The sequence below is a fragment of the Mus caroli genome, unplaced genomic scaffold, assembly GCF_978045245.1.
Source record: "Mus caroli unplaced genomic scaffold, Mus_caroli_1 scaffold_13, whole genome shotgun sequence".
Classification (NCBI taxonomy): domain Eukaryota; kingdom Metazoa; phylum Chordata; class Mammalia; order Rodentia; family Muridae; genus Mus; species Mus caroli.
In genome coordinates, this window is record NW_028227268.1 from 104,926,365 (window position 1) to 104,952,579 (window position 26,215).

Here is a 26,215-nt window from a genome sequence, read left to right on the forward strand (position 1 = left end):
CTGGGACAGGAGGGTGGTTAGAGTCCAGCACAGCCATATACCATGACTATCTCAACAACAAACAAAACCCCAAATTACATTGAGCTTATTTGGTATCTTCTTTCATACCCTCCCCCTTTTATTTCTTTATCCAGGATGCTGTTAAGTTCCTGTGTATTTGATTCTTATAAGAACACAGCACATGGTTTGCTCAGACAAATACATCTCAATCCTCACGTGTTAAGGATTAGGATCTGAGTGGGCTTATGGCTGTATTTGCATTTGTCCGGTCAGAAAAGTAAGGCAGCTCGACTTTGTTTTTAACATCATAGTATTGTATGGAATTTAACAACTTTCCAAGTTGTACAGAAACCTCTGGAAATTGTGAGCAACCCAGGAGGTGTTGGTATTGTTCCAGAGTGAGACAGAGACAGTAGCAATGAGGTATCAAAACCCAAAGCCTGGAGGTACACCAGACAAAACCATGTATGTTTGTAACCATAGAATCGAAGACTGCAAGAGCAGAAGATGAATATGAATTCCAAGACAGATTGGAATAAGTAAATGGGAGTCGCTAGTCATTTTTAGTCCTATTGAGCCCTGAGAAATGTAATTCTCTTGTGGGACTTCCTTCCCAGAACCAGGGAATGGGAAGATGGGTGCTCAGAGTCTCTGGCTTCCAGTCTAGAACTTCATTCCTTGAATCACACTCCCTTTTCCTCTTCTTTGGCTTATCTTCAAACACTAGAGACAGTGGAGGGGCTGAGCCTTTCTTAAATACAACCCCTCAAAAACTGATGCTTTTTTTGTGCTTGTTTTTTTTTTCCCTTGGGTGTTAGACATCAAGGAGCACTGTAGAACAGTATTTCTAAATTCCAGACACTCTGTACTTTTCAAAATTCTGATTTAGAATATTTCATTAAGTATATGTTAGCTTATTATGAAGACTGATAAAAAAGATTGCTTAGAGAAAAAAAAAGATTGCTTAGATCTTAGGGAGACTGTGGAGAGTAGAATTTCATTTTCCTTTGGTTTAAGGAAGTTTCCAGGCTAGGGGAATGGAATATGTTATCTGAGAAGTACAGATAAGAAACCTCTCTAAGTTGGCAGGAAGGAGAGAAGGGTTTCTTTTTTGTCTTAAAGCACATTTTTCCTTCCTTGAACTTTATAATTAGGTCTTCCCCAGCCAAACTATTCTCACTAAACTCATTTTCCAATTTAAAAAAAAAAGAAGAAATCACAAAGGGATTTCAGCTCTAATTTTTAATTTTCTGGTTTTTGTCAGTTTAAGTCACAACATTAATTTTATTCCCATGCAGGAGAAAAGGTTGTGAGTAATTAATGTTACTTTTCTTTGCTCCTCCCAGAGGAAAATGAGCCCAGCAGCACCTGCTTCTTTAGGCACAGAGTTAAATTAAGGAGATATGGGATGCAAAATGAACTTTCCCTATATGTCAGGACACTCTCCACTCAGGAGGGGCTGGGTGCTTGCGGCGGATGTTCTAGGTCATCCATTCCATGTACACCCACTAGCTGATTAGAAAGTGCATCCTAGGCAGTGCAGGAAATCTGGATAAACACAGTTCTCTGCTGCTCTCGGAACATTCACAGTGACTTCTACCCTTGGGAATGTCTTGCTCTCTATTCACCATTTATCCATTTGTTACACACTAAATGCCGCTCACTTAAAAGTTGCATTGGATTGCAATTCATCCCGTCCTCAGAAACATCTCTCCTTTTATCTCTGATTTTAGACAGAGGCCAGGCAAGGCCACGTGTTGATCCAGCACAGGATCCTCAAACATTTGTAGAATGTCTTTAAATGAAAGAGGAGTATACTGGATAACATGGTAAATCCTGCCTGTAATCCTTAGCCTTACAAGGAGACAAAGAAGGCCGACATTCCCTAATATAGATGCAATAAAGATGGGACGAGGGCTCTGGAAGCAGACATTCAATAATTGTCCAAAGGGGCTTATGCAGAAAAGGCTTTGTTCCCAAATACTGGAAAAGCAGTCACCCTGAAACAATGGGGCAAATTAACATGCAGGCAGCCTAAGGCTCTGAGCTGGTTGCATGTGTGTGTGTGTGTGTGTGTGTGCATACACACAGTTTCAGCATGATGGATTCCTCCTGTTTACTGGGAGGTTAACAGGAAGAATCTTTCTTAAGATGCACCATGCCAGATCTCAAACAAACTGCAAATGGGCTCCTCCTACTTGGAGGAGTGGGGTTGCTTTCTGATTCCGATAATGACTCCATTCACATGAAAAGATGCTGCTTTCAATAACAGGATTGGGTTTGGAAATACCTGGCATGTGAATGAAGCTGAGACTTCAAGAGTTGACTTTCACTGAGAAAAGACAATTAGGCAAATCTCAAAAGTTAGTGTTTTGCTCGTGACTGAGTGGCCGGCTTTGCGTGGTTTTCTGATATTCATTTCAAGTGGAGATGGAAGGCCTTTGTGGAGAGCTGAGGATGAGCAGCCTGAGTTTACTGCTGTGCTTTCTTTTGCTCATGCAGCATCTCAAGTGTTTGCCCATCACAGCCAATAGCAAACCAGTGCTCCTCGTCCACAGCCTCTTCGAGTCCCAGATAAAGCCTTCCTTGTTTGTCATGATGGCTGAAAAAAAATGATATTTTTCTTGATTATGAGTCTTCCGTTTGAAAGTGACCTCTGTTTTGAGCTTTTTCAAAATCCAATTGATTGCTTCTCTCTTCTGAAAATCACACACATGAAAGGGAAAACCCCACAAGACATACCTTAAATTCTTCGCAGAAAGAACTTGAAGGCAGTCAGCTGTCCGTGGTAGCACTACCCCACCCTCACCCCAGCCTCCATTTTTCTCCAGCCATGTCTTCACTTTTAATTATTATGACATCTCCTTATGGAGTAGCATGGGAATGCCCTGGTGCCCCTGTGCATGTCAGTGGATTTGATAGCTTGAGAATCAGTTCTCTCCTCCCACTGTATGGGTACCTGGGATCGAACTCAGGCCATCAAGCTTGAGGGCCAATGCTCACACCTCCCGAGCCATCTCACTGGCCCTTATTACTATAGCATATCTTTAACATTATTCTTGGCCTTAGTGAATTGGAAGATTCCTGTGACTATAGATACATGGTCACTTTGGGGATACAAGAACAGGGCACTCATAGTGGCCCAACCAAGGATTTTTCCAGTAAGCTGGCCCTTAGAGAAATAGTGTCTAGCAGTGTGTGGTAAAAATTGCTTTTATTTTTTTCCTGACAATCCATTTTAAGTTTTTTTTTTCCCAAAAGACTTGACTGCATCAACAGCAGCAGAAACAATATTAACAGACTTTCCTGCATTCATATTTGCATGTTCGTGGATGTTGTATGAGTAGGAACATTTCTGAGCAATCCCAGCCTCTAAATTATTCTTTTCTTATCCCCTTTCCTCTTGTCCAGAGGAGGAAAATGGCCTTTCCAGGAAGCCATCTCCAGGTAACAGGACTCTGCACAGAAGAGAGAACATGACTGGAGAAAGATAGCTAATAGCCCTGCATGTCTATTGACACCAGAGAATTGTCATCTGTGGCTTGGACTGTGCCTATCTCCAGAAAGGTATGCCGACATCATACCTCTGAACATGGCTTTATTGGAAATGAGGTTCATTGTAGATGTGATTAGTTAGAATGGGCACATGTTGGAGTAATGTAGGCCTGAATTCACTGTCCCGTTATGAGGAGACAAGTACAGACATGCAGAGGGGGAGCACCACACAGCAGAGACTAGAACCACACACAAGCAAGGCTGATGGCAGTCAACATCAAAAGGTGCTTGGCTCCCCAGTTTGTGTTAGAAAGGGAAGAGAATCATACAGTCCTCTTGCTTTGTGAATTATGGACCCCAGAGCTTTGACACACTAATTTTTTGTCTTAGACTCCAGTTTGTAGGATTTTGTAATGATGGCTACTATGAAATTAGTAGAATTGTCATGGAATGTATCATTTCCAGCCTATAAACTAGAGACTATGTCTTTTCCTCTATTCTATCTTAAACTCTCACAGTCTTGGCCCAACTCCACCACAGTGTAAGGTACATGCCTTAATTGGGGTTTCTAGTGCTGTGAAGAGACACCATGACTACAAAAAAGCTTGTAAAGGAAATCTTAACACTTTATTGGGGCTGGCTTGCAGTTTAGAGATTTAGTCCATTATCATTGTAGTGAGAAGCATGGTGACATGCAGGCTGACATGGTGCTGGAGAAAAACCTGAGAGTTCTACAGCTTGAACTGTGAGTCATTGAGCCTAAGCTTGAGCATCTGAAAGCGCAAAACTTGCCCACACAGTGACATATCTCCTCCAAAAAGGTCACATCTACTCCATCAAGACCACATATGCTAAGAACACTACTCCCTATGAACCAAGCAATCAAACACATGAGTTTATGAGAGCCATTCCTATTCAAATCATCACAACACACTTTTACTAAGAAGCAATCAGCACATGTGGTGACATGGACTCTTATATCTCCTGCACACAGGAATCTGCCTTTCTTTCTTTTTTTTTTTTTTAAAGATTTATTTATTTATTATATGTAAGTACACTGTAGCTGTCTTCAGACACTCCAGAAGAGGGCGCCAGATCTCGTTACAGATGGTTGTGAGCCACCATGTGGTTGCTGGGAATTGAACTCTGGACCTTCGGAAGAGCAGTCGGGTGCTCTTACCCACTGAGCCAACTCACCAGCCCAGGAATCTGCCTTTCAATGGCTGGATGAGTATGAACACATTCCCAACTTGCACAACTGTTCTTTAAGGGTCAGGATGCTGTGACAATAACATGGTCACTGCATTTGGTGTATATATGTCTTGTATGCCCAGTGCACTGTGCCAACCCCACTTATTTATAACATAAAATATTTAAAGACAGAGTTGAGAGAAGCAACTAACCCAGGGTCAAGCCACATTATCCTTTTGAGAAAAAAAATAGATTTACAGCAAATATGTGAGGTTCTAAGTCTATAGAACAGGAAAGAAATATTATCTATCAAGTTTGGGAACTCTGTAGAAAATGGAAGGTGGCACACACCTTTAATCCCAGCACTTGGGAGGCAGAGGCAGGCGGATTTCTGAGTTCGAGGCCAGCCTGGTCTACAGAGTGAGTTCCAGGACAGCCAGGGCTATACAAAACAAAAGAAAATGGAACAACTATTCTTTCAGTATCATTTTAGGAAGCTATTAAATAAAAAAAGATGCAATTAGTACTATATCAGTAGATAATATAAATAGTAACTGGAACTTGACAGGTTACATTTATTAAAAATTTGAATCCTTGCTTTAGAAATTTCACTGCTTAGCAGCAGGCCATAGTAATTATTAACAACAAAAACAGAACATCCCTGCTTGTTTACGTGTTATTATATATTGTACAACTTGTAAATTATATTTATAATCCTGTAAATTAAGTATGCTATGTTTTGCTTTTGAAACTTTTCTACTGTGCTAACCATTTATCTTGACAACTATGTTTAAAATGAAAAGATGGCTTTGGCTTGGGGACTAGACAATCACATGGGTTGGGAAGGGTTCCCCAATCCAAATACTGTATAATCCTGATCACATTCTCTTATTTGCTTTTAATCACTTGTAAATCCTGAGATACTTAACATTTTAAGTTTAAACATTACCTCAGCACTAAGCCGTTCCCTGTTTATGCATAATTCCATGTAGAAATTAATATCTCCTACTTATAAGGCATCAAAAACTAGAAACATTTTCCTTCCTTAATGTTATAGGAATTAACGTAATTTCAAAGCACTCAAGGACATAATTATTTACAGGTACTAAATATTAACTAGAAGTGTTTGATCAAGGTATGTGAAAAATTGTAAATAAAAAAGCCCTCCTTACAGTTATAATTAGCTTTCCACAGTACTTAAAGAAGTAGTTTGGTTCCGTGAACATTCTACATTACTAGAGAATGTGTTTTTGGAATTATTGGAAATGAAATCTTTCTGTATTTTCACATTGGTGTACATTAAGTTAATTTGTATGGCTGTTGGATTTTGTTGGAAGATACAGAGATAAGTAAAGTCTTTTTAGTAAAATTGTTCCCAGATGAGCAACAGTTGAACACAATACATATAGGTCAACTGGCTGTGTCCACAGCTGTGACACTTGGCCGTGACTTGAGTGAAGGTAGATGCAGTAAACACACCCACTCACAGTGGTGCTGCCCTGCTTGGATTAAATGAGCTTTATCGTGGTTCTTTTTTTTTGTTTGTTTGTTTGTTTGTAAAGGTACGTTTCATACTTCTTTTGTGATTGATTATATTCCTGGAAGGCCTTGCAATTAACCATATAATACATTTTCTATTGAGTTACTTCACACATAAATGGGAGGGCCCAAAGGGTGTTTTTGAATGTATGGGATTAAAAAAATATATTTCTTTCTATTCTAAAGCTGCTAATTAGTGCCTTTAAACAACTCCACACTGAATCTGTGCAAGCACCATAGCCGAGGCTAATATAAAACTGTTTATGTGGAAGGGCATATAAAATAAGAAGGTGTTAAACCCAGCACAGACTGAGTGCCAGGGACCCCCACCAGTGTTAATTTTATGTTTGTTTTTGCTCGTTTGAAGTTCAGATGCCTGTGTTTCTAGTTGTGTTGTAAAACATGCTGTACTTACAGATGGACTGAAATGTGTCTCTTTCCAAGCTTTATTTGCCTGAAGAAGTCAATGGGCAGTTTAACCAGGAATTCACAAACACTAGTTCTTATTTTTAAGAGTGGAACATATGGAGACTTAAAAAGCACACACATGCAAACACATATATGTTTGCACATGCAAACACTTTTATATATGGCGATTCTAAAAAATATGCTAAAGTTCTCATCCTTCCTAAGTATGTTTAGTGAGTTTTTAAATTGTATTTTAATATGATTATCTAAAAGGGCAACAAATCATTAATACATTTTTTAATTTTTCAAGATGGTTTAACTATTGATATCAAATGTATGTGGAAACAGTTTTTTTTTCCCCCAGTCTGTTTCTGTTCCTTTCAAAGTGAGGGGCTGGCCAAGAGTCTATAAGTCCATATAGGCTTTTGTAGGCTTAAACTGACTCTAATTGGTTGGCATGATGAAAGTTAAGGACCAATCAGAGCCTTCCAAACCAAGAAAATGATATCACTTAGAGTATCAGTTTGGTGCCCTTCTGCTCTGCCCTTGATATCACAGCTGGAGCAAGAGAGGTGCTCAGGTAGCTTTCGTTCCATGGTTCTGCCATACTTCTTTTAGCTATCCTTATAGGGAGAAGCCCTCATACCTGTCAGCACTTTAATACAGTAATGGAAATTTCAAATATGGACGTATATTCCAAATGGGGGTTTAAGATTGTTGTGGTTAATCTTCAACCCAAATATGCCCTGGCAATGAAAACACAACACAGTTAATGCGAATATATGCTGTGTGCCTAGGTTGGGCAGATCTACTGCTACACTACCATCTTCTACATCTATGAGATTCCTTTGAACTTGCGGTTTCTCCAGGCCATGTGCTTCTGCTCAGCTTTCTTCTTCTTTCTCCTTCTCTGCATCTTCTCCCTCTTCCATTTTCTCATTCTTCTCTCTCTACCTTCTGCTCCACCTTCCTTTTTATCTGCCCAATCATCATCTCTTCTTTATTTTACAAATTAAGGTGGGAAGCAGGTTTACAGGAAATCACCTGAGTGCTGACTCATTACTTGTTTGCAGCTACTCACAGGAGAACAGAATTAATATAAAATATAATTAGCCCAGGGCTATTCACAACACAAGATGGCTTTGAAAGGTTCAGGACCTTGTAAAACAACCAGAGACCTAACTGAGCAGAGGAGCATAGAATGTTTGCTAGTTGAAGACTCAATGTTATAGAAATGTTAGGATTGCCCAAGTTGACCTGTAGATGTACTTAAATCAAAACCAGTGGCTTGGCTTTCCTTTACTTACATAAGATGGGGAACCAATGATAGATCAAACAAATGACTACACCCATCTAACTTGGTGATCCAAGAAAGTTTCTTGGAGTTGCTTGTGGAAGCATGGGTGAGAGGTTACTCACAGTTTACACAGAGGTATCCCCACTCCCAAGCATAGGCAACTCATGAAAGCTGCATCACTGTAGTATCCTGTACCACTGCAGAATCCTGTATCAGTGCAGTACCCTGCATCAGTGCAGCATCCTGGATCATAGCAGTATCCTGTATCATTGCAGCATCTGTAAGAGCACACAGTTAAAACTGGTCAAAATATGGTGAAGAAGACCCTAGTATAAAGTGGAAAAGCAAAGAGACTGTGGTAATGACTCAATTATTAGGAAATAATGGAATAATGAGATATTGTAATGGAATAAAGAACCTTGAAAGAGGACCAAATACAAAACCTTTCCTACCATCTCCAACACGTCAATAAAAAAATTCAAAGCAAAATAGAATTTTACCATGAATACCTGAATCTCACCATCTCAATTGTAGCACAAAACTTTTCAGATACTTGCCTATTCACCTACTGTATTTTGTTGCCTTTCAAAGTTCTTTATAGTCAATAGTTTTCATTCACTGTTTACAAATACTATACAATTGAGCTCAATACTTTTTACAGTTAAGACGATATTCACAGAAATTTAAATGTATACACTACGTAAACATCTCTGGAAGTCATTATGATGCATTATAATTTCATTTTACCGGAAAGATTCCTTTTGCCCATTCCCAGCCAATTTTCCATTTTCATTATGGCTATCCACAGTGCCATCTTCTAAGGTGATAGCAATTCAGATCCTTGTACTATAGAGTGTTTTCTACATGTTTTAAGATTTCACTCCTGGGCATATACCCAGTAGATGTTCCAACTTGTAATAAGGACACATGCTCCACTATGTTCATAGCAGCCTTATTTATAATAGCCAGAAGCTGAAAAGAACCCATATGTCCCTCAACAGAGGAATGGATACAGAAAATGTGATGCATTTACACAATGACTCTACTCAGCTATTAAAAACAATGAATTTATGAAATTCTTGGGCAAATGGATATATCTGGAGGATATCATCCTGAGTGAGGTAACCCAATCACAAAAGAAGTCACTTGATATGTACTCACTGATAAGTGGATATTAGCCCAGAAACCTAGAATACCCAAGATACAACTTCCAAAACTTTCTGAATTTCCAAGAAAATCAAGAAGGAAGAGCAACGTGTGGATACTTCATTCCTCCCTAGAATAGGGAATAAAATATCCATGGAAGGAGTTGCAGAGGCAAAGTTTGGAACTAAGATGAAAGGATGGACCATCCAGAGACTGCCCCACCTGGGGATCCATCCCATAATCAGCCACCAAATGCAGACACTATTGCATATGCCAGCAATATTTTGCTGAAAGGACCCTGATATGGCTGTGTCCTGTGAGGCTTTGTCAGTGCTTGGCAAATACAGAAGTGGATGCTCACAGTCATCTATAGGATGGTACACAGGGCCCCCAATGTAGGAGCTAGAGGAAGTACCCAAGAGCTAAAGGGGTCTGCAATCCTATAGGTGGAACAACAATATGAACTAATCAGTACCCTCAGAACTTGTGTCTCTAGCTGCATATGTAGCAGAAGATGGCTTAGTTGACCATCATTGGGAAGAGAGGCCCCTTGGTCTAGCAAACTTTATATGCCTCAGTACAGGGGAATGTCAGGACCAAGAAGTGGGAGTGAGTGGGTAGGGGAGCAGGGCAGGGGGAGGGTATAGGGGACTTTTGGGATAGCATTTGAAATGTAAATGAAGAAAATATCTAATAAAAAAGATTTCACATAAATGAAGTCATGTAGTATATTCTATCTTAATGTGTAGCATTCAATGTGGTTTTTAAGATGTTTCCATATTGGTGCACATCTTGAGGATTGATGTATTTACTGAGCAGCAGACTGGCCTGTCTATTCCCCTTTTGGTGGACACACCCACAGTTTCAAGTCTTGTTACACCTGCCATAGATGCTGTGAGACAGGATTTCCAGGTACTGTTCTCCACTCTTTCTTTTTTAGGACTATCTTGTTTTTTCCTAGTAGACTTTTATTTGAGACCCAAATTGTACAAGTATTTTCAATCCATTATTTTCCCCACTTCTTCCCATTTATTTGTCCTCAATAAATCTCGTCTTGGCTTTGCTAATTATTTACTACAGCTTCTTCTTTAAGTTCAACAGTGATCATGCCCTGTGGGTCCTCCCTTTTAGGAGTCATCTTAGATCTTTTAGCAGCAGCTGTGTGCCTTTTCTTGCATCTTCTGACACCATATGATTTTGATTTAGCTTCTACTTATTCACAGTTACATTTTCATTTGTCTTTGACAACTGCTTGCATGTACTCCACAGTCTCGATCTCTAGAAACTTTCGTGCCTGCCTACCACCTAGCATTGTAATGGGCTTAAGTACTGGGATGAGCTGTATGACAAGTACATCTAGGTAGGGTCTAAGACAAAAAGAGATCAATGTGCCACTTCCCAGGTGGGAGGCAAAGTTCACGAGTTCTGTGTGCCCACATAGTACAGATACAAAACAGATACATGGTGAGATTGGGATAGCAAAAAACAAACAAACAAACAAATAAACAACAACTACGAAAACCAAGCATTCAAACAGCAACTTTCTAGAGTTCGCACACATTCAGTCTTGTACAAGAAGGAGTTATTTTCCTTATATTCTTAGGAAGGATCCATAACTAAGACCAAATGTAACAAACAACATCACAAATTCGAATTCATAACTGATTTTCCTACGTGGTCCTGGACATGAATTAGTGTGTGTATGTGTGTGTATGCATATGTGTATATGTGCATGTGGACGAACATGATAATGTGTTGTGTGTATGTTTCAGTTGTAAAGAAGTATGAAGATAAGAGAACTATACAATGTCACTGAAGTCATGAGTGAGGACAGTTTCTGTGATTCCTGGTTAAATTTTATTTCTTCAATCTTACTATCATCTCCAGTGATAGAGTCCAGGACCATCCTCCAAATGAAAAATGTTCAGTTCTGTTTGAATTTAAACATAAACATATAATATATATTTTAGCGGGGTGGTGGTGATGCACAACTTTAATCCCAGCACTCGGGAGGCAGAGGCAGGCGGATTTCTGAGTTCGAGGTCAGCCTGGTCTACAAAGTGAGTTCCAGGACAGCCAGGGCTACACAGAGAAACCCTGTCTCGAAAACCAAAAAAAGAAAAAAAAAAAAAAAAAGAAAGAAAGAAAAATAGAAACCAAACAACAACAACAACAACAAAAACCCATATATTTTAATTCCTAAATATATGGTTTGTTTCTGCATATAATTCATACTCATGATCTTTAATAAAGTTGCAGTTTGAGTTGTATGATTCAGAAATTGAACAACTTTTTTGTTTGATGATCACGTGCTTTTTCTTTTAATATTTGTTTGTTCATAACATTTACTTATGTATTCCCCCAGATTTCTATGGCATTTTCTCAGTGGCTTACATGATTTTTTTTTTCATTTGGTACTTAGGACTAATCTTATGTACAGTTTTCATGAAACAAAATAATTTCTTAATAGTGGACTTTTTTAAACTGAAAATAATGTGTTTGTGAGTGCTGGAAAGCAAACTTGAGACAGTTCCTGGTTTCCACAGGCTGCCACACTTCATTTTCTCCATTGACACGATAAACAAGTTTTACTGAACACTAGAGGGTCTATATGTAAGATTTTAGTCATGAGAACAGTTTAATGAGCATATCAAATATTCAGAGCTTAAAGATCTCTCTGATATTTTTTCTTGACTTCATTTCCTCCTGTTGTTTGCTTTTATTCTATTTCAATGTGTTTATTTTTTGTTTTTGTCTTTTTACATTTTATCTTATTTTAATCGCTTAGAAGCCTGTTTGCTTTCTAATGACAGATGAAAAGAAGATGGATAATGGACAGGGGCAAGGAATGTAGGAACTAGGAGTAGACTGAAGGAAAACTGTAATCATGATATGTGAGAAACAAATCTAGTTCCTGTAAAAGAAAAAATATATTTGACATTTCCATTTTCTATCCAGAAGTGAGAGATTGTCCACACTTGACCTACTTTGGGGTGTGAAAATAATTGCTTAGCCCTGAGGGCCAGAGGCCACGTTCAAGGGCTCCTGTGTGCTGTCAGTCTCTTAGGGTAATACTAGGGTTCAGTTCGTAGAGGTAGGAGCATGCTTGTCTGCACACTTTTCTTTTGTTTTTGTTTTGTTTTTTGGTTTTTTACCATGTTTGTATATAAACATTTAAGCCTATAAGTTTATGTGCTTAAGGAAATAATTTCCTTTAGATGCAAATCATAACAAACTATTGTTTTTTATGGACTACTTCTTGTTATTGTGCATATGAATACTTGGTTCATTTGTTTAACTATCTAGCCCATGTATCTATTGGAGTTTCAATCCCCTTCTTTGGCATTATAACCTCTGTGCTAATAATAAGCAACCTCTCTAAAAAGTGAAATATGAAATTTGGTAATTGGAATTTTAACTAAGATATTATTTAAGTATGTAAGATTCTTGACTCTATTTTTCTGTTTCCTTAAACAATATGTAATTGAACAGTCTACTTCAGCTACTGGTTGCATTTTATGCCTCTTCGTATTCAAATGTTATACTCTGGACTTTATCTTATTCCCTTATCAGACTTTGCTATGTACACATATTTTTTAGAATACATTTTAACATATGCTTATGCTTTGGTAATTTATATTAAGATATGTGCAATAGGTTAAAACAGTTGAAAGCGCACTATTTCTCTTGGTTATGTAAAGTTTGTTCCTTAAAAATCTTTTCAGCTATACAAGTAAAGAAATCACAAAGAAGAGGGGGCATATACAGCAGACAGAGGCGATACTTAGATGACAGATTATATACACACATTAAGCTGTGAAAGGTGCTAGTGGTTAAGAAGACATAGTGAATTATTGATTTGAGTTTATGATCTATTGCAAAATAGACATAAAATTAGACTGTAAGCAAAATGACATTTATAGAAAAGCTAATTGAAATTGCATAGAAATCCTATTAATTCTTATCGTCAGAAGACTAAATTAGTAATAGAGAATGGTTATGAGGTCTCAACCAATTTCCTTCACAGTTAATTTAAGTAACAGTATTTTACTTATTATGAAAATTCTGTGTTTGTGGATCTAAGGCTAGATAAGACAAAGCAAACACATGCCAGGTGCTCAGTGTCTTCCTTTTCTTTCCCCAAGGAGAAGAGCTGCAGTTACTGCTTGTATGAAATGATGATATGCTAAAGAACACTTTTCCACTGCTCTGCTCTGGCTTTTGATTTTCGTCATAGTGTGGTTTGGACTGAGTGTGTACTAGGCAGGAACTGTTTTCTGTAGCTAGCATACTTCTGGCTTGGAATTTTGCAACAATATATGTTTACAAATTGCTTACTTTAAAGTAGACAGGTGAAAGGCAGTATATAAGTGCCAAGTATTATTATCTGCCTAAATCTAGCTGAGTGAACAAATCTTTTTAATGCCCATTTTAATGGCACTGTTGTTCCATATGGTGGACTTTAGATACATAAAACTTGCAGAGTTAGTGCAGTCCCTGGAGAGAGCCAGATTGCCCAGGTGCACCGTATTTTAAACCTGGGGTAGAATTGAAAGATACAGCTCTTCAAAATTCAGCCTCACACAACAAATCAGGATGAGAAAAATTTCTCTACTATTTTAGAAAACACATGCTCAGTTATTAATAGAAGAAATCATGATTATCATTTTATGGCATCTGAGTCCAGACAGATTTTGATATGAGAGAGTTCCCGGGAGCTGATCTACTAAGCCAAAGGCACATCATTTTGGCTTGACTGGGCTTGCAACTGTGATTGCATGAAGATGATCTTCCTTAGAGAGCTTTTGGGTCTAGTTCTCTTGTGGGTTGTGACCCCTTGGTGGGGAGGAGGGTCACATATCAGATATCCCGCATAGTAGATATTTATATTATGATTGATAATGTAGAAAAATTAAGGTTATGTGGGGTAGCAGTGAGATGATTTTATGGTTGGGAATCACTATAATATGAAGGACTGTATTAAAGGGTCACAGCATTAGGAAGGTTGAGACCACTAGTTTGGGTCACTGTGGTTCAGAGTGCTCCTATAACCTTTAGCTTGTAAGATGCATAGATAATCAAGTCTGTAAATCTCAGAGCATTCTGGTACATTCAGAAAATAGATTTAGTTTAAGTATAACCAAATTATTACTGACCTGGCTTCCTTTTCCTTCTTTTGCTTTCTGTTTGTTGTTGCAATGGACCCCTCTTTTCCTGATGGATCTCTAGTCCATAGTGCAGATGCCATGTGTAGAAACTTGTAAGAGCCACTCAGTCCTGATGCTAAAAGTATAGAGAGCTGAGCAATAGGCATGTGTGTGCACTCATTTCTATATGCTCCAGATTGTAGATATGATGAAAGCAGCTGTTACATCTAAATTCCTGCTACTCTGACTTCCTGTCTATGATGGACTGCAATCTGAAAATTTCAGCAAAAATAAGGCATTTCTCCTCCAAATAGACAAAGACAATAAAAAATGAACTAGGAGAAACAAGTCCAGGTAAGATAGTAAAAAAGATTGCCACTTGTATTTTGTGTCTTGGGCTCTGTGTCTTCAAGACTTCAATAGCTCATAGTCAACTTGAGGTCACGATTCATTCTACTAAACCAAGATCCTACAGACACCATTCTTCACCCTAGTCAGCAAATGTGGAGAAGCCTAGGAAGAACATTCTGACCTTGAGCTATGATACTATCAGCCTAATTTCTCATCATGAATCTCCACTAGGAAGACAGATTTTTCAGTTTCCTTTAATTGGCCTTAGTTCATGGAGTTTATAGAATCAGGTACCTTAAGTCAAATTGAAAGGTTTGGTGACTATGCTGTAAGGCTTCCTAAGGAGAGATGAAACGGGATCTGAACGTGAGTTTGGAGAACTAAGCGAATGACTAGGACCTTTTGGGAGCAGGAGAAAACAGCAAACTAGAAGACTTGGTCTCTCTGCATAGGGCTTCAGCTCTGAGTCTGTGGCAATTAAAGAACTCGGAGAGGTAGTGACTGGGAACTTTGGAAAGAATATTGTCCTATGTTCTTGTTTTGAAGATAAGTTAAAGATCAGGATTTTGCATGTATAATATCCCAGGGTTTGCATTTAAATATACTAGTTTTTAAAGAGTTGGCTATTGATCTCTCTCTATGTCTGCTTAATTCTTCATGCAGATTAAGCATAAAAGACTTGGCCATTCCTAAATACAAAACATATAACTTTTCTGTCTTTAGTTTTTATTAGAGGCTTTTATATCCTAGGCAACAAGCATCTTAGCTAAACACAAAGCACCCTGCTACTAGAGTTTTTCTTCTCAATTGTACCTTATCTGTTTACCACTGTCAGGTAAATATCTTACAAGCAAGAGTAGCTTATGCTTTTTTATTAAATGCTCAGATGCAGTATCTTTTATGCCCACTGCTTATGACCATATTTGCCTTCCACTGTCCCATGAAAACTTTATTTACAGTTGCCAGTGCTCCTCTTCTAACTGCTGACCCAATCTTTCTGTGACCAAGTTCTCTGAAAGGCACTAGATTCTTCCTACAACTGTATGAAATTTTACTTTACCCATCCTTGTGCACCTGCAACTCCCAAGTTAATTTCCGTCAGTTCTGAGTTTTTCTCTCCCTCTAGATACCTCAGTATCACATCAGTCAATACAAAGCATGTCTATGTGTTGGGGTTTGAGTGTGTACCACAGGCTTGGCCTGTAGATGGTGGGTCCAATCACTGAGAACTGATTGGGTCATGGAAGCTCTGATCCAGTCAATGGGTCAATGTAGGGGTTCATAGTCAGATGCTAGTACTATAAGATGATGGAAATGTCCAGAAACTAGGCCTAGTTAGAGAAGCAGAACACTAGGTGTGTATGTACCTTGCCCTGGATCCTTTATATTGTTCTCTCCTTCCCGCATGCCATGAACTGAGTACCTCTGTCCCATCTCACCCTCTCTGTTGGGGTGTTCTGCTTCATCAGAGCCTATGGCAATGGATCCAAGGGTGGGTTTTGAGGTCAAGGCATAGGTGCTTCTTCTCTATCACACTGAGGACCCACAGATATCTGCCTTGCTGGAACAATGCTCTCAGCAGTATTTTTTGACTTGGGATTCCATATCTGATCAATATCCGAATCCTTTAATATTAACCCAAGATGTATTACTCTTCCTAGGCACATACCCCTATTTAAACCTTCACCATTTCTGTTTCAACCTATTACTGGAGCTTCTTAATGAGTCTCTATGTCCATCATCTTCCCCTGTGGGTCCAGATTATCTTCCCCAAGCTGTCCTGCTTATGACTGTCATCAGATCCATGTACTGGGTAGATATCGCAGTCCTTGGCAACATGCTCAAAACCTTTCTAATCCCCCCACCCAAGCTTACAGATTTATCTAAAAGGTTTAAGATGAGGATTGGGTTCATTTGCTTGGATACTGGAACAATTTTTTTATAAATGTATTCAGCCACCATATTTAAGTATCAAAGATAGGGTTTTCTTTTAAAATATAGATAAAACAAAACAACATATACCTACATAAACTTTAATCCGACAATGACCACATAGCTTACTTGTCTCCTGAACTCAGACTAGCTAGTGACATTTTTTTTTTTTTGCTTCTGTGTTCATGGTCTGTTCTAATTCTCTCTCTCTCTGTCTCTCTCTGTCTCTGTCTCTCTCTGTGTCTCTGTCTCTGTCTCTCTGTCTCTCTGTCTCTCACACAAACACACACACACACACACACACACACACACACACACACACACACATCCTTCCCTATCTTGGGTGGATGCTTCCAACTAGAACTAGTGTCACTGACATCCTTACACCTGCCATTGACTGCATGGTTCATTGGAAAACTATATGCAATCTATTGGGCACCTTGCTCGTTTTACACTGATATTGTGGAGATTAATTTCAGCACATACATTATTTTAGACTGTAATGTTCTTTAAAGGTCAGTGGTCATCCTGGAAGGTAAAAGTAAACATGATTTCACTTTCACAAGAAAAGACAAATGTGAGCATCCATAACCATACTAGTAAAAGGGACCCAAGTAGGACAAATAGGAAAATAAAAAATTACACACAGAAACACAGACCGACTCTCTCTCTCTCTCTCTCTCTCTCTCTCTCTCTCTCTCTCTCTCTCTCCCCTGTCTCTCTCCTCAAGAAGGTGCTTCATTTGAAAGTAGGGGCAACCAATATGACTCTGAAGTTCTTGTTCTATACTGAAAGCGAGGCTGTACTTAAAAGAAAAAGTGAGAGGAGGGAGAGTAGCCTCGGAGGAAGTGACCCATTAGCTAGATGCTAAATAATGTACAAAAATGGTTGTATTAAAATAAGTCTAAAAACTGAGGGAAGAAAAAAAAAACACTGACTGTGAAGTAGAACAACATAAGGCTTTAAAATAAAGCTTGTTAACATCCAGGAAGTAAAATAAGCAAGAGAACGTTCTTAAAATACCCTGTAAAATTGGAATCTGGGAATCCTGAAAAAGTGCTGCTGCTGCTGCTGCTGCTGCTGCTGCTGCTGCTGCTGCTGCTGCTGGTCGTGGTGCTGGTGGTGGTGCTGGTGCTGGTGCTGGTGGTGGTGATGGCGATGATACCTAAAGCACTGAGCACTCATCAATGTTCAAGTTCTTAAAAATGATGTTCAAGTTCTTAAAAATTAATGACCCTGCATTTCTGTAAGCTCAGTTGACTTGTGTTCCCTTTCTCCACTCAAGGAACTTGAAACCTTGCTGTCCTGATTTTGTAGGTAAGAACCCCAAGGAAAGAAAGAAAGCGCAAGGTATTTTTCCAATTATTCCATGTCGAACGTAGAATTTAGATCAGGAAGTCCAAATCCAGAGACCCAAGTACCGGTCCCTAACAGTACTTCATAGTGAAGTTGCAAGGAAAGGGCGGATTTAGGGGTGGGGCATGGAGGTTAAGTAACAGAAGAGAAAGGCCTTTCTAGAGGTTTCTAATGTAACTAGGAAATACAGTAAGGGTTATGGGCCGAGAGAACTGACAGAGGCGAAGCACAAGTGCGATTAGCTCGTTCATTACAAAAGGAGGAGGAGAGGTCGCAGATCCTAGGGTTCTCCCTGAACAATGCTGCCTTCAGTTCAGATTATTGCTGAATGAAGGGGTGGGAGGCAGCAGCTAGATGATCAAAGGCCCTGCATAGCAAGATGGGAAATGGCAGCCACCGCCTCTTTTCTGCTTCCAGAAGTTCACCTTGCTGCATTTAATGATTGCCTCCCATTGTAGCCTGGCTGTCCTTTCCAGATAAATTCACCTGATTGGGATGGATTTGGTGTGGGAATATCTGTTCCAGCCTATTAGCTGGCACCTTTTCTGAGATTTTCCTGTCCACATCTATTACGGAGATTTGGTGATAATTCAGGCTATGTCCTGGTTAGCCTCTCAGTTTAAGAATTACAGTAATTAGTGCTGATCTCAGCCCCAGTGCTAGGGTTTTATTTTCAGCTCATCTTTGGCCCTTCTCAGCAGCAGAAGCAGAAGTACCTTTTCTTGTAGCGTGAAACCACAAGTTATCAATCATCAGGGCTCTCGTTGTATTTCAAAGTAGATTCTAAGGACAGATTCTCATCTTTCATGTTGAACTTGTGTTTCTGGCTAGACTTGTAGCTTCAGCCATCCCCAAACAAAAGTTGGTTTTATTTTGTTTTGTTTTTGTTTTAAAAAACAAACAAATCAGCTGGGCATGGTGGTGCATGCCTTTAATCCCAGCACTCGGGAGGCAGAGGCTGGCAGATTTCTGAATTCGAGGACAGCCTGGTCTACAAAGTGAGTTCCAGGACAACCAGGGCTATACAGAGAAACCCTGTCTCAAAACAAACAAACAAACAAACAAACAAACAAAAGTAAGCAAACAAACAAAAAACCCAAACAAACAAATCGACAGTCTGAGGAGGGGCATCATGGCTTCCCCAGGCAGGGCTTGTCTCATTCAGCACGCTCGTGTCAAAGAACGGAAAGGGAGTCGGAGAAGGCCAGCGCTCCATATTTTTGCTCACTATTGGAAACTTTTGTGTCTGGAACTAGATTACCGGTCTCTTTAACTATTGAAATGTTACCAGTCCCTCGGAAAGGGGTATTTTCTTCTGAGTTACTGCCTCCTTTGTTGTCAAGAGCATTGTGGTTGTATGACTAGTTTAGGCTTATATTTCCAAGCTCTTATCTTCAGCAATCATTTAATATCCACAGTTGCCTGTGGATTAAAAAGGGGGTGCCGCGTCTGGCCTGCCACAGGGCTAGGGCCACTCATGGAAGCAGACGACGGAAATTTTGACTGTCCGCACCTCCACGGCACCGCCAGGCATTGGGCTGTGAGAAGCCCCAGGATCCTGCCCCGTGGGTTGGGAAGGCTCAGTCTCAGGTACCTGCTGACCTGCTGAAGTCAGGCTCACTCTTGGGCACCACAGATGCCGCTGGGTGCTGTAGAAGAGCCGGTTCTGGGGTCCCTGGTCCTCACAGAGGCCAGGGACGTCAGATTCTCAGTCTTGGACATCGCAGACGCTGCTGGATGCAGACAGTGTGGACCCGCGGGCAGCTCTGGCCCAGGCAGAAGGAAAAGGGGTAGGAGAGAGCTCTGGTAGGTTACCGTAGGTCGAGAGTCCTTGTGTTGCTGAGCAGGCAGCTTGGGTTGGAGGAAGCCATGGCTGGGGCTCAGGGAGGTCTCCTGACAGGAGGTTAGACGTGCTGCTTGTTAGAGGAAGACCTGCTCCATTGCTCTAGCACAGTGGGTCCCGATGAGAAGAGGCAGTCCATGGTTTTAAGGCTTTTATTGTAGAGATCAATGTTGGGTATCTTCCTCTTTTAGCTTTCTCCTCCCAGATGGCTGGACCCGTAGCTTTTCCACAGCCTGCCCAATCCCAGATGTCCTGTGTCTATGTGTCTATTCTTTCTGTGTTTCCTCATTGACCTAGACTGGTTCCTAGGACCTACTAAAGCAGGTCGTGGCATCTTAGAGACTCTCTGCCTCTTCTTTTTCATGCTAGAAATACAGCTAGCAAGACTAGCTGACTCTTCTAGGTGACTGTTTTACCTGCTTATCTTTTCATGTTTGCATGGTAAGCATTTTATCAACAGAGCCACCTCCTCCAGGTCTCTTTTCATTTCCATGAAATCCTGATTGCTCATGGGGCAGATTGAAGTTAGAAGAAAGTCACAGAGAGACAACATCAAGAGAGAAAAAAAGAGCAGCCTAAGAGGCACTCCAGAAGGGAAGATGGTCATAAACCACACAGGTCATGTGATCATGTTCAGAGAAGGTATACCATCATATAAACTCTGCCCGGGCAGCTGTGAAGGTGCATAGCTCAGAGGGGGAGCAATTGAAGGCTGGCTTGTTTTATCCCCTCATTCCATTTTAGTGATAGCTAGAAACCAACATGAACAGTCCCAGGTCCCGCAATTAGGAAGGATCAGGGAAGTAATATCAACCTGGATACTGATGCAAGAGCCAGAAGGAAGAAAGTGGATTGACCAACATCACATTAGAGTCATTTTGGGAGATGTTTCTGTATATAAACAGATGTCCAAAGAGGCAGATTGTCAATTGTTTTGCATTTTGTGTCTGTTTTAACTTCTCCCTCTCTCAGATTTTCCCTCTAAATACACACACACACACACAGACAGAGAGACAGAGAGACAAATAGACAGAGAGAGAGAGAGAGAGAGAGAGAGAGAGAGAGAACTTAAAAATAATCTCTTTCAAGGAAGAAAATCTATCACTGTTGCTTTAGCTGGTGTTCTTCCTTAGGGCCTATCTGGGAAAGAGAAGGGTCTTCAGGAGGGAACGGCAGTGTGCTTTGTCTGTAAAGACCTGTGATGATTCAATTGTAACTTTGATAGTGGAATTCTATTCCTTGATTCCTTAAATATGTTAAAATTATCAGTGGTATATATGTAATTCTACATAATGTAAAAAGTCATATTTAATTAAATTAATGTAACTGAAATACTTCAGTTGGCTTAACTTGTTCATTTCCTCTAACTAAATATCAGCATACAGTAAAAATTTTATTAATCACAGTAATGAGAAATTTTATATTAAATATATATATTACATTTAGTTTAAATGTTAATAGTCGACATTATTTTAATAAATTGTGCTAAGGGAGTATATACAGAGTGAGTCTTTCATGCAGATTTTATTGGTTGCTGCATAGTTAATGGCACTAATGTGATCAGAGCCTGGGTGTGATCATAAGATTAGTAGTTAAAATGATTGAAATATAAATTAGGAGCTGGAATAATTGTTTGTTAGAAGCTCAGATAATAACTGTTTCGTAATGCTTGGAGGGTCGAAGACATAAAGCATTGCAATGGGCTGCAGTGGCATGCAAGAGGAACACTTTGAGGCAGACAAAGAGAGTGCACGCTTCTGGTGGCTGCTCTCCCCAATGAAGACCTTGCCTCCTCCTTTCTCCCTCTCTCCTTGTTGTCCAGTTTACAGTCTATACGTCAGCAAGTAGATGAAAGTGTGCCATTCCCTTGCCTTTGAAATGCCTGACCAGGAACTGGAAGAACGGCTTCCTGTTTTCAGGAGTCTAGAAAGTCATAGGCTGCCAGGACTTCTTCTTTTCTTTTCTTTTCTTTTCTTTTCTTTTCTTTTCTTTTCTTTTCTTTTCTTTTCTTTTGGTCAAGGATTTTAATCGATGCTGAATATGTTAAGCTTTGTGGACAATACAATCATTGAAACTATTCCACTCTGCACTATCAGCAACAGAAAGCAGCCGTTAGACGATAGTACGCAACTGGGCATGGCCGTATGCCAATAACATTTTATACAAACAAAGCTAGGCTGGAGATGGCTTAGCACTTGTTGCTCTTGCAGAAGACCTGGGTTCAACTCTCAGCCCCTACAGGGTGGTGCACAGCAATCAGCAACGCTGATTCCAGGAATCTAATTCCCATTTCTGACATCCTTGGGGCACGAAGCATAAACTAGTGCATATACATGCAGGCAAAACAATCTTAAAATAAAACAAATACAACTACTTAAAAGTTTAAGCAAACACTGCTGAATCCATCCCTCTTCCCTGTTTCCCACATCTTAGTCTGTGTTCTGACCTCACCTCACCCCGCCCTGCCACAGTACTATCGAGGAAGACATGAACCCCAGGGCTTTACAATGCTAGGCAGGTGCTCTACCACTGAGCTACATCCCAGACCTATTAAATGAGGCAACAATGAATTTTTTACACCTGTTTGTAGTTCATGTAGTCCTGACAAAGTGAAATTGATGACTGTTAAAATAAATAGAAGTAATCTATTTTCTATATCTTACTGGGACTGGGGAGTAGTTGTGTAGTTATAAAGACTTTCTCCAGATACAGTCTGACAGTAACAATATTTAATCATTAAGAAAGCCTTTTTGAGTCATTCCATTTGTGACTTGACCTATCTGAACCTTTGCTGTGTTTCTCCCAAGGTCCTATAGTAGACTTACTGGAAAAGCATGACCCTTTGTTGGAGCCCTTGTCTGATGTCTTCAGTCCCATTGTTCACTGACTCTTCATTTCTTGGAGTGGTTTCCCTTTAGTTATTGATTATGGTAGTTTGACTGGGACAGGTCAGATGTGTTTTATATGTGAGGATCTTAGATACACATAAGGAAGAGTCTTCCCACCCCCACTAATCAATCCCTTCAGCAAGGTGGGGTTTTGAACAAAGGGCTTCTGATATTTTTTTTTTGCATTCTTCTAGGATGGCATAATTTTAAAATCTTGTCCTCTTAATCTCTTCCCCAGATCAACTATTTCAACTGTTGACATCTGTCATTCATTTTCAGTGTGTATGTGTATTAAATTTATTAATTTCTATTATCATATCTTCATTTAATTGCTATGGGCAAAGTGCTGTGAAAAACAATGTTTCTGGAGACAAAGAATTATAATCTCTGTATTGTCTGCAGGCAGTGGTCACACCTCACATATAAACTTGGATATGATAAGCACTGTACACACAGTATAGAAGAAGTTACCATGCAGTGCTGCAAAGGCCTTTGTTCTTCATGGCTCAAGTATGAATGCAGACTTTAGATAGCTTTGCTAACCATGATACTTGTTTCTGTCACTTCCCAGACCTCCTCACCCTCAGGCCAGATACCAATTCTGTAAGACACTGATCATCAGAAGGATCTCATGGCCACACAAGGATAACAATGCAAGTAATTCAACAAGTTGGGTTTACCAACGGGCATAATGCTCTCACTTGTGCTCCACGAGTTTACCCTGTTTAGTTACATTCGGATGTTTTTGTTTTGTTTTGTTTGCAACAGAGTGAGCTAGAATTTACTGGGGACCATGCTTCAGAGCCCCAAATGCAGCTAATGTGGGGAAGCCAAATCTGGAGAGGTGGACCTTGCAGGTGTTGTTTAGGTTCAAATCAGATATTATTATTAATAACAACTATTATTATTTTCAGCTTCAGAAAACTGAGTCCCAGTTTTCTGCCACTTGTCCCAGAGATATTGACAGAGCATCAGATAGGAGACTTTAGCTTTGAAAGGTAACAGTATCCTCACAGATGAAGACTACTAGCTCATGGCTTCCAAATATGTTTATCTGCATACAAATCTCTGCATCTGACAGTATTACATGCACTTTTCAAATTGAGGTAAAAACAAAGATGCAAAGGATGCTGGTGCTGGACAGAGTTACTGTTTATTGGATCTGAAATCTTTCTAGGACTCTGAGGCAATCAAGACTGGAAAAGGATTTGTGAACACGGGGGCATCTTTTTCATGTTGAACGTATCAGTCACCCTGATGTCACTTGCACTCTCTATGTTATTGCCTCTCTTCATGACTTACTGGGTTTCACCAGGCACTCTTAGACTTCAGCCTCATGAAATTTCTTAGCAGAAACTTTTAAATATTGTTACTGGGTGAATGTATGGAGGGATGCAAGATAGTTAACATGTTAATAAATTGATCACATATCTTCAATTTAAAAATTAACTCATCTATGTTTTGTCAGAACTCTAAAAGGAAGTTGTAATTTTCTTCAAGAGATAAAGAATGAAGAATGGAGATGATGGGGCATTGAGATGGCTTGGCACTTATCACCAAGCCTGAGAATCTGATTTCTATCCCCAGGACCCACATGCTGGAAAGAAGAAACATCCACAAGTTGCCTTCTGACCTCCATATGCATACATGTGCATGCGTATGCACACAATAAAATATGTGAGTAAAATAAAAACAAAGAATGGGAGGTTGAAAAATACTATTTATTTCATCAAGATTTCATAGCTAGCCCATAGAATGATTAGGGTTTAAACACAGTACCTTAGATTAGTACTTAGATAGTCCAGTGACTACTTCTCATGACTTTCCATGCTCTCCTTGAATGAAAAGTGACACTTCACTTCCAGCTTCTTCCCACACTTCATAGTTCAGGGGCTGTGGAAAGACTAAGAAGGGACCTGGTTGTGTTAGGCTAAGTTAGGTAGTCAGATGTTTAAGTTCTTATCTGTGGCTGCCAAGGGTACACTTGTTCTTGGTATCTATCTTGTATCCCCCTGGTTGGTTCTGGTGGACTCCAGACAGGGCATGAGGTAAAGCATGTATGGTTGTGGGATTTGGCTGTAGTGTCCCTTTAGTTTCTACTGTCAGTAACAGTTGTTGGACAGGGCCAAAGGAAGCCTCTGACATTTGTCACCTCTTGAAGTGCTTTGGGACCGCTCACAGCTGGACAGCTTAGACTCCATCAACACTCTTCAGAGTGCTATTCCTGGCTAGATACCTGATTAGCTCTGACACTTCGCAGCTTCTGCAAATAATGGCACTTTCAAAGAACATTTCAAATGTAGCATTTTGAAACTGTTCATTGATACCAACCTTCAGCTGACCTCCTATCTGATAACTAGCAAATCTCAAGGGCATTGGCAGCCTGCTTAGCATAGCTCAGTAAAAGACGTCCAGCAACTGTTCCCTTTCCATCAAACTTTGGTAACTACAGAAACTAAACTCCATTTCAGCACTGAACACTGTTTAGTCATTCTGTACTCCTAAGCTTCAGTGTTAAGAGTTTCTTTGGAGAAAGTGCCTGCTCTCAGTTGCTGGCCAATCAAGGATTCTACTTTGGCCCTATATTTGTAGTGTTATGCAACTTTCTTACCTATCACAGACTCTAACCATTTGAAACAGTCAGCACTAAATAAACTCTTCCATAAGGTAGTTGCCTTGGTCATGGTGTCTTATCACAGCAATACAAAAGCAACTAAGATAAACACAGTACACATACTGGATTATATACAAAGACAGCCAAGTGTCAGGACAAAGTTGTAAGTAACCTTTTCATAGCCATTACCCACAGTTCACAGGTGCTTCAAGAGACATAAAGACTTTTTTTTTTTTTTTTTTTTTTTTTTTTTTTGCAAGCCGAAGTTGCTTTACAGGGATAAAATTGCCTTTATGATACCAAATAACAACTTTTACAATACTTGGCTCTTAGTTCTTTGAATTTTTAAAAAGACTTTGCTGTGGAAGATTTGTTAAGCTGGAATTAATGACTAATTAATGATTAATGTTTCTAGGACATCTTAATGTGCTGCTGTTCTTCACTTGGTCACCAATTGTTCAGGTGTGGTCATCTGGAAGGGAGTTAACTATTCTTGGAAGAACTTTATTTGAACCACTCACTAGATGACGACAACATTTTTTTGCCTTCTTTGTCTTTGTAGCTTGCTAGTTTTGGTAGACAAGCAATAGGCTGAATGACATGATGTGATCTGGGAGAGCCTTCCGTGTGGTTTTCCTTGAGTAACTGCTGCCTGTGGCCTTTGCTAAGTCTTCAGGAGAGTTGAGCAGAGAAAGAGCACACTGATTATCCATGTCTGAGAATATGCTGAATAGGTTGAATAAAAGGGAAGGACACTTAATGTGTCTCTTGCGGGTGTAGATATGGTTTTCTGGAAGGAAATCTAGGGCTCAGTTTCAGGCCATAAGGAACTTGTGTTTGTGTTGGCAAGGCACTAAGGCACATGAAGCACCAGGCTAGCCGGGGGAGTATATGATTAAGTGACAACTGAACGGCACAGCAGAAAGTGCTCCAGAGGCCTGGTCCTCGGAGAGTTGGCGGTAACTGTCAAGTGTTGACAGGCCTGAAGTGATCTGATATTTCTGTGAG

The 26,215-nt window shown here is 39.8% G+C and overlaps 1 long non-coding RNA gene across 1 annotated transcript in view; it reads left to right on the forward strand.

The window, feature by feature from the left end:
• The window catches only part of LOC147001587 (uncharacterized), a 91,113-nt gene that overhangs the window by 63,512 nt on the left and 1,386 nt on the right, over window positions 1-26,215 (forward strand). The window contains exons 2-4 of the long non-coding RNA XR_015044885.1: window positions 3,412-3,567; window positions 14,420-14,577; window positions 24,181-24,270. This is a non-coding gene — a long non-coding RNA (uncharacterized LOC147001587). The remainder of the gene's footprint in view (window positions 1-3,411; window positions 3,568-14,419; window positions 14,578-24,180; window positions 24,271-26,215) is intronic.